Genomic DNA, 9,333 nt, shown 5'->3' with positions numbered 1-9,333 from the left:
GTTCAGAGAAAAAAGATTAAAGCTAAACATATTAATATTTGGTGTCATAATTGAATCCATGGAAGCAGAGGAGATCGCGAAAGTAGAATTCAGAATAAAAGGTCCTGGGACAAGGCTTTCAAGGATGCCCTGTTGCTGTTGTTGCTCATCCTTCATTTTCAAAAAATGCCAATGATATCAGGGGGTGATATCTTGACTTATATATAAATTGGATTTAAGTGAGACAGAGTTGTACAAAGTTGTCAGCCTTACTCTCTCTTTTAGAGGTCCAGTAGCAGGACAAAAGTCAAGAAAACTGGTGATGGCCCAGGATGCAGTGGGTGACCTTGATATCTTTGATGCCTTCATGACTGTTGGAACAAATTGTTCTCATCTACCCAATACACTGGGGGAACTCTTTACATATCTGAGGTAGACATACCCCTAACTCACCGGCAGGTTTGAGGGATGTGCTTACCCTCAATTTGGTTTAGTCATTTGTTGAGATGGTTTACAGGACATGACCACTGTTCATGCTTTAGCTTCTTGGAGGCACAGGTGAGAGTTGGGTGAAGGTGGGCACCAAAAGTGGATGAGCAGCCTTAAAAAGCCTTGGAAAGCCTTCACACCGGAGGTTCTAGTCTCCCTAAACACCCCATATACCCCCATGCCTTCATGTAAGGAGACTGATAACTAAGTCAAACTAATAGGAGAACTGGGAGACGCCAAGGGAGATGAGGATATTCAAGAGAAGGGCATAATCAACAGTATGAAAAGCTGGAGAAAGGTCAAGGAGGATGTTTCAGCAATTAAAAGGTGATCGATAACCTTGGAGAGAGCAGTTTTAGTAGAATCAGGGTTAGAAGCCAGAGTGCAAGGGGTTGAAGTGAGTGGGTGGTGAGGAAATGAAGATATGTAGGCATCCTTTTCCTGGAAAGTGAAAGGGAGGAGATATATAGAGATATCTATAGATATGTAAGATATATAGAAAAGATAGGTTATATAATATATATATCATATATATGGTTATAGTTTTAAGGGAATACAGAAACAGAGATACAGAGAGAGAGAGAAGAGAGAGAGAGAGAGAGAGAGAGAGAGAGAGAGAGAGAGAGAGAGAGAGAGAGGGCAAAGCAAGTTCCCTGGTAAATATGAAGATGGAGCAATTTTGGATGAAGGTGAAACTTAAGGTGTGACAATCCCTATAAGTAGTTGAGGTAGATTAAAGTTATAGGCTTCAAATCCTCTTTACCACCTATTTGTACAAAAATATTTATAGAAGCTCTTTTGTTTGTTTGTTTTTATAGAAGCTCTTTTTGTGGTGGCTAAGAATTGGAAATCAAAGGAATGCTCATCAATTGGGGAATGGCTAAACAAACTGTGGTATATGATGATGATGGAATATTATTGTGCTATAAGAAATGACAAGCATGATGATTTCAGAAAGACCTGGAAAGACTTGTATGAACTGATGTATAGTGAAGTAAACAGAACCCAGAGAACGTTGTGCACAGAGACAGCAATATTGTTTGATGAAGAACTGTGAATGACTTGACTATTCTCAACAATACAATGATCCAAGACAATCCCAAAGGACTATTGATGAAACATACTATCCACCTCCAAAGAAAGAACTGATATTGATGGAACAGACAGAAGCATGCTATTTTTCACTTTCTTTCATTTTTTCTTTTAATCGTTTTCTTGTACAAAATGACAAATATGGTAATGTTTTACATAATCATACATGTACAACCCATATCTGACTTTTTGCCACCTTAGAAAGGGGGGAGGGGAGGGAGGGAAAGAGGGATAAAAATTAGAACCCCAAAGCACAAATAAAAATATTTATCATATCCTCTTTACAGATCCACAATTTCTTTATAATCAACTTGACTCATTTATTTATTCATTCAACAAATTTTTATTAATTGCCTATTGTGTGTAAAGTACTAGCTTGATGATAAGACAAAAACATAGTTCAGATAAGACACATTTGGCCCTCATGACAGGAAAAAGAGGAATAACATTCTAATATTTTGAGCTAAGTCCCAGGCTGGGTCTCTCCACTCTAGTATCTGTCCACATACATGTTGACCCACCTTCAAACACCCTGGCCTCTCAATTCATTAATCTCTTCAATTCAATTACCATGAATGCCAACTTCAAGCCACCTCGTGGTGATTTGATCTCACTATCACTCACAATTGTTCCACTCTCATGATATAGCATTCTGAAATTCTTCTTTCCAGCCATGATCTTCAATCCTTCAATATTTTCTCACGCTTCTTATTGTTCATCCTCCTGTGACCTCCAGTACTTCCATTTCTTGCTGTTCTCTGAGCCTTCTTTCTCTTCCTTCTTCATTTCCTTCACAGTCTTGACCCTCCGGTCGACCAGTTCTGATATGCTCTAACAGTTACCTTTGAATCCCTTGTGCCCTTCTCCTGTGGCCAGACGTAACATTGCCAAACCCCAACCCTGGGTTACCCATGATGTCTTCTCTCTTCTCACCCACAGCTGTCAGATATTATTGGAGAAAGTCACCCAATTGTGCCCAGTGTGTGATAAATTTATGTTTTATTCTCTCACTACAGCAGTGATTATTTTCTTCCCTATCATACTTTCCTGCAGTAACAGTTGCAAATTTCCTCTCTCCTCATACTTCTTTTTATTTATTTATTTAAAGTTTTGAGTTCCAAATTCTATCCCTCTCTCATTCTCTCCCTCCCTTCCTTCTCCCCTCCCCAAGGTTGCAAGCAATCAGTATAGGTTATACATGTGCAATTATGTAAAACATTACCTTATTAGTCATTTTACATAAAAAGACTCAAGTAAAAAAAAAGAGAGAGCGCAAAATAGAATGCTTCAGTCTCCTCATACTTCTTTTTTTTTTCTCCTCATACTTCTTAATGTCACTTCTTACTCCTCCCTCTCAGCAGAGGACTTCATCTCTTATTTTACTAAGAAATTAGATGCCATATGTCTTGAGCTTCCTCTTTTCTCCGCACTCTACAACTCAAAACCCTCCATCCCTCATTTAACTATCTTCTGCTCCAGTTTTCAGTGAAAAGGTGGACTTTCTAGCCAAGACTAATCCTTCCACCTGTGCTATTGATCCCATCCTCTCCCACTTTCTCTGGAAGTTTGCTCTCTTCCATCATTTGCTTTTTCTAATACTTGTTCTTATCTTATTTACTGGATCCTTTTCAACTTCCTTCAAAAAATTCCCGTCTTCTCTATCTTAAAAAAGAGCCTATATTTGAACCTTCCACCCCATCAAGATAGGTAATTATATCTCTTCTCTCTTTTATAGCTAAATGCCTAGAAAAGGTTGTTATACTTGTTGCCTCCATTTTCTTTCCTTCCAGTCACTTCTTTTTTTTTCTTTTCCTTTTTTTTTTTTTTTTTTTTGGGGCAGGGCAATGAGGGTTAAGTGACTTGCCCAGGGTCACACAGCTAGTAAGTGTCAAGTGTCTGAGGCCAGATTTGAACTCAGGTCCTCCTGAATCCAGGGCCAGTGCTTTATCCACTGAGCCACCTAGCTGCCCCCTTCCAGTCACTTCTTAATCATTCTCATCTGGTTTCTTAGCCCATCACTCAACTGAAACTCTCTGCAAGATGACCAATAATGTTACAGCCTTACTGGTAACCTCATAGAGAGTGAAATCCAGTGGTTTGTTTTCTGTCTTGTTCTTGATCTTCTTTTTGACCCCTTTGAAGCTTCCTCCCCTTCTGAATATTCTCTCCTCCCTTGGCTTCCATGATACTATTTTTGTCCAACCTTCTTGACCTTTCATTCTCACTAACCTTTTCTAGATCATGGTTCTTTTCCTGACTACTAAGTCTGAGCGTCATTAAAGACTGTCTCCTCCCTTTCCTTCCCTCTCCTTATTTTTCCTCCCCTCCTCTCTTCTCCTCTCCTCTTTTCTTTTTTTCTTCAGTTTTCTTTATTTTATTTTTTTCCAATTCCATGTAAAGATATTTTTTGAGTTCCAAATTTTTCTCTCATCTTCCCTTTCCTCTCCCCTCCCAAAGCCAGCAAGCAATCTGATATGGGTTATGCATTACAATCATGTTAAACATATTTCCACATTAGTCATTTTGTAAGAGAAGAGTCAGAACAAAATGGGGAAAATGCAAGAAAAAATAAATGACAACAATAACAACAACAAAGCAACAACAAAAATGAAAACAGTATGCTTCGATCTGCATTCAGACTCCACAGTTCTTTTTCTGAATGTGGAGATCATTTTTCACCATGAATCTTTTGGCATTGTCTTGGAACATTGTATTGCTGAGAAGAGTTGTCTATCACAGTTGGTCATCACACAATGTTGTTGATATGGTATACAATGTTCTCTTGGTTCTGCTCATTTCACTCAGCATCAATTCATGTATGTCTTTCCAGGTTTTTCTGAAATCGATCTGCTTATCATTCCTTACATCACAATAGTATTCCATTACATTCATATACCACAACTTGTTTAGCCATTCCTCAATTGATGGATATTCCCCCAATTTCTAATTCTTTGCCAACACAAAAAAAGCAACTATAAATATTTTTGTGCCTGTGGGTCCTTTTCCCTTTTTTGTGATCTCTTTGGAATATAGACCTAGTAGTGGTATTGCTGGGTCAAAGGGTATGCGCATTTTTATAGCCTTTGGGGCATGGTTCCAAATTGCTCTCCAGAATGGTTGGATCAGTTCACAACTCCACCAACAGTGCATTAGTGTTCCAATTTTCCCACATCTTCTCCAACATTTATCATTTTCCTTTTTTTGTCATATTATCCAACTGGATACGTGTGAGGTGATACCTCAGAGTAGTTTTAATTTGCATTTCTCTAATCAGTAGCAATTGATATGGCTGTAGATAGTTTTAATTTTGTCATCTGAAATCCTCTTTTCTTGCTATACTCTTTCCCTTGAGAGTATCATAGGTTGCTATCTGTTCAATTATCATCTCTGCAGATGGCTCCCAAATATAGCTGTATCCAGTCCTAATCTCTAAACTGAACTCTAGTACGCTATTACCAACTGCCTATTGGACATTTATATCAAATGTCCCAAAGGCAGCTCAATTTAACATGCCTAAAATAGAACTCATTATCTTTTCCCCTAAATCCACCCTACCTCCAAACTTCCCCATTTCTTTTGATGGCATTATCCCCATTTCATTCACCCTACTATTTTAAGCAATCTGGACATGCTTCAAAGGCCCCTCAAGGGCACCTCCATATTAGTTGGGCATGTTGGGTTACCTATGAAAATAGTTTTGACCTCATGGACACCATGAAACCATCTTTGTGGATCGCCCTTAGTCATACAACCTTGAAGTCCTTTGTGACTCTTCTCTTTCCTTCACCTTCTAAAACCAATAAGTTGCCACATCTTGGTGATCCCACCTTTACAATATCCCTAGAATCCACCCTTTTTTTGCACTCACATAACCTTGCCTTACTTCTCCCCAGACTACTGCAATATTCTCCTAATTGGTCTTCCTGCCTTCGGTTACTTCTTTCTTCTAGGCCATCCTTTCTTTATGCAGCTACTAAAATAAGCTTCCTAAAGCACAGGTCTAACCATATCGCTTCCCTGCTCAGTGGATCCCTATTGCTTCTAGGATAACATTAAAACTCTTCTGTTTGGCATTTAAAGCCCTTCACAATCTGGCTTCTGCTTCTCTTCCTAGGGTTATTGGATATTACTTCCCTTTACATCCCGATGTTCCAGCCAAACTGGCCTACCAGCTGTTCCCCAAATGTGATATTCCATCTTCTACTCTTGTGCCTTGGTGGAAGTTATCCTGTGTGTGGAATGGCTTCCTCCTCACCTCAGCCTCTTAGACTACCTTCTGTGCACAGCTCTGGTACCATCACCTACATAAAACTTTTCTCGATTTCCCTAGGAAATGGTACACTCTTTCTGTCTTAACATTATTGTGTATTGAATTTGCATTTATGCACATGCTACATGCCCCAGAAGTAGAATGGAAATGACTTGAGGGGAGGAAGTATTTTTTATGTTCTCTTTGCACAAGATAAGTGCTCAATAAATGTTTATTATTGTTGTTTGTTGTTGATCATATCCCCAGCTTTTAAAGGCATAGCTATTGAATCACTATTCTGGAGAGTTATAGAGGTATGACCTGGAACATAGGATTTAGAGTTAGAAGGGACCATTTAGTGACTCCAATTCCTTCATTGTATGGATAAAAATAAATAAATAAAGGACAGAAAGGGGGAGTGACTTGCTCAAAAAGAAATTGGTCATGGGTAGTGTATCTGGGATTTCAAGATGCAAACTCATAAGAGTATTCATAAGAGACCATAATTGAGACCCAGAGAGGTTAAGTGATTTGCCCTAGAACACACAAGGGGCAGACCCAAAATTTGAACCTAGGTCCTCTGAATCCGGATGCAATGTTTTGTTTGTCCTCTGTGTGATCACAGTATAGTATAATATAGTGGAAATAGCATTAGATTCTACCACTGGTTTGGCCATAGAGCTCATAGAGTCTTAGGGTTAGATGGGGCCATGATGTGGTTCCATGATTCTCAAAGTACAGTCCACAGAGATCCTTTCAGGATGTTCATGAAGTCAAAGCTATTTTTTGTATGTAACCTGGGCTTCTCTGGGCATGCCTAGTTCCAACATGGAACTACCTACCCTTGAAGGACCTTTGGAGCATGTCAAGATCACCTTAAACGAAAGCCTCTTTCATCTTCTACCAAGCAGTAGCAAGTATGCTTTGGAAAAACTGGGCATGCTCCAAAAGCCCCTCAAAGCCACCTCCATGTTAGAATTGGGCATGTCCAGAGAAGACTGGGTTACACATAATAATAGTGACATTTAATTTCTAATTCAGTAAATATCAACAGCTATAACCCACATAGATACAAGTTCTTTGTGGGAGGAAGGAGTAATATATATATATATATATATATATATATATATATTTGGTGGGGCAATGAGGGATAAGTGACTTGCCCAGGGTCACACAGCTAGTAAGTGTCAAGTGTCTGAGGCCAGATTTGAACTCAGGTTCTCCAGAATCTAGGGCCAGTGCTTTATCTACTGTGCCACCTAGCTGCCCCTACTCAATAATTTTTAACAGTGCAAAAGTGTATTGAGACTAAAAAGTTCAAGGCCTGCTGATATAGTTCAATCCTCGTTCTTTTGCAGAAGAGGAAACCGAAGCAGACAGCAATTTAGTACACACAAGGAAAAGATTACAGAGCTTTTTTCTACTTGGAGTAGTATAGTGAATCAGACTGTGAGTCTGTGTTTGAGGATGCTTCTGTATTGTTGAAAAGAGAATGGAATCAGATGGGAGGTCCAGAGGGAAAGTGTGAAGGCAGCTCTTAAATGACCCTCCCCTCTGCTGTTATTTCTTCATTCCCTCTACCTTTCCCTTCCCCACCCTCCAGAGAGTAATCGTATCATGTGGTGGTTGCCCTTAACTCCAAGAAAATCATTCCTTATCAGGGAAACAGTCACACACTCGGGACAGCAAAAAGGCATTTCACAAACTATTGATCTGAGAATTAATATATTGCTTTTTCCCCAGATGTCATACCTCGCCAGGGCTGTATTTATGAAGGCACCCTCCCCCTGCAAATAGCTTTGAGAGCAAAACAGAGCTTTCAACTTCTTTAATTATGTTTTGCATATTTGATATGTATATTTTTTCTTGCGGCAGTGCTCTCCCATTTCCTCCTTGCTCATCCTTCTTTTTGGGTTGCTTACTCTCTGTTTTTGCAGAGCAGAGTCCAAGACTGGCATCCAATTAGTTCAGGCCTCCCTCCTTTGAAGATGCCTTCTTTCACCTTACCCTCTGAAGTGACCCCTTGATCTTACAAAAGTCCCAAGTGGGTATGGAGGCAGATCAAAGGGAAAATTTGGGTTTTTTTTTTCTCTTCTTTCATGGATAATGGCTTAAATGCAGAAAGAAAATGTTCTCATCTGTGGGTCTATAATACACATCCAACATTTTTTGTTTTTACCAATCACCCGAGCCATGAAATGTGAAGATAGTCTTGTGCATGTCTCATGGGCCACAGATCCCTTGAAAATGTTTCCACTACTGTACTGGAGCTGAGATGAATTTGTGCAAATCTGCAGTTATTTGAGGCTCTGAGGAGCACAGCTCTTTGGATAGGATGGGACATCAGTGGTGCATCCATCATCAATCAATGCATCCTGCCAACCATCAAGCATTTATGACGCACGTCCTATGTGCCAGGAACTGTGCTAGGCACTAGGGGTACCTAGAAAAGAATGAGGGGACAGTCACCAAGGTGATCTGTTCCCCAGTCATATTTCTCTCTCCTAATAAATCTCTTTTTATTTTACAAAAAAAAAAAAAAAGAATGAGTCCTTACATTCTGTAAGAGAGATAACATACAGATCTACATCCAAACTCCATATTTTCATGAGGATGAGCAACATGGACCCACAACAGAGGATGCCTATGTGGTGTCTTGGAATGGGGCTGCTTTCTTCCTTTAATCAAAATAGACATCAAATCAATACCCATCTAGCTTGTTCCTGAGGGCTGCTCACTGTCCATTTCCCCCAACAAGAAGGCAATATTGCCTTTGTAACTTTTTATACTAATGTTTTCATTCTCCCCTAATTAATTAAGTTAGAGTAATTGGCACATTGTGTCTATTTTGCAGTTCTGGGAGGGGACTTGGGCTTACAACACTGTACAAATGAATTATTATGAATAATCATCATAGTGACCGAGAATATACATGTGAGCTCTTCCAGCAAGCATATAATGGATGCTTTGTTTATAGTTAGAGGACTGTATTGCCACCTTGTAACTGATTAGGCCTGAAAGTGTTCCGGGTTACCTGGAATAAAAGGCATCTTATCAAATAAAGTCCAATTCCACTGTATAGCAAGCACAATTCAAGAAGCACAATGATTTCTTGTTCCCGGGCTTTACATTTGAGAGTTTTTAGTCTGGCTCATCATCAAGCACCATGAATGTCAAATTGTTGCCTCTTTCCCCTTTCTTATTAAAAGAAACAACCAAGCAATATCAATGAATGAATTCATCTTTCTCCTTTTACCTCACCCATTTTTAATTCACCAAGTTTGGGATGAGTCAGCATTGGCATATCAAAGACAGAGCTGGCCTCAGAACTGGGAAGGCTTGAAGGTGGGTTCAAGTTGCGCCTCTGAAACTAGCTGTGTGACCTTAGACAAGTTACTTAACCTCTGAGAATCAGGCAGCTCTCTTAAAATTGTAAATGCAGTGCAGGTGTTGATCTGCATTGGTAGAGAGAGTTTCCTCACTGGGAGTTCCATATAGCAATTATATCCTAGGTCCTGTGCAAA

Source organism: Dromiciops gliroides, chromosome 1, assembly GCF_019393635.1.
Source record: "Dromiciops gliroides isolate mDroGli1 chromosome 1, mDroGli1.pri, whole genome shotgun sequence".
NCBI lineage: Eukaryota > Metazoa > Chordata > Mammalia > Microbiotheria > Microbiotheriidae > Dromiciops > Dromiciops gliroides.
This window is presented reverse-complemented; position numbering follows the sequence as displayed.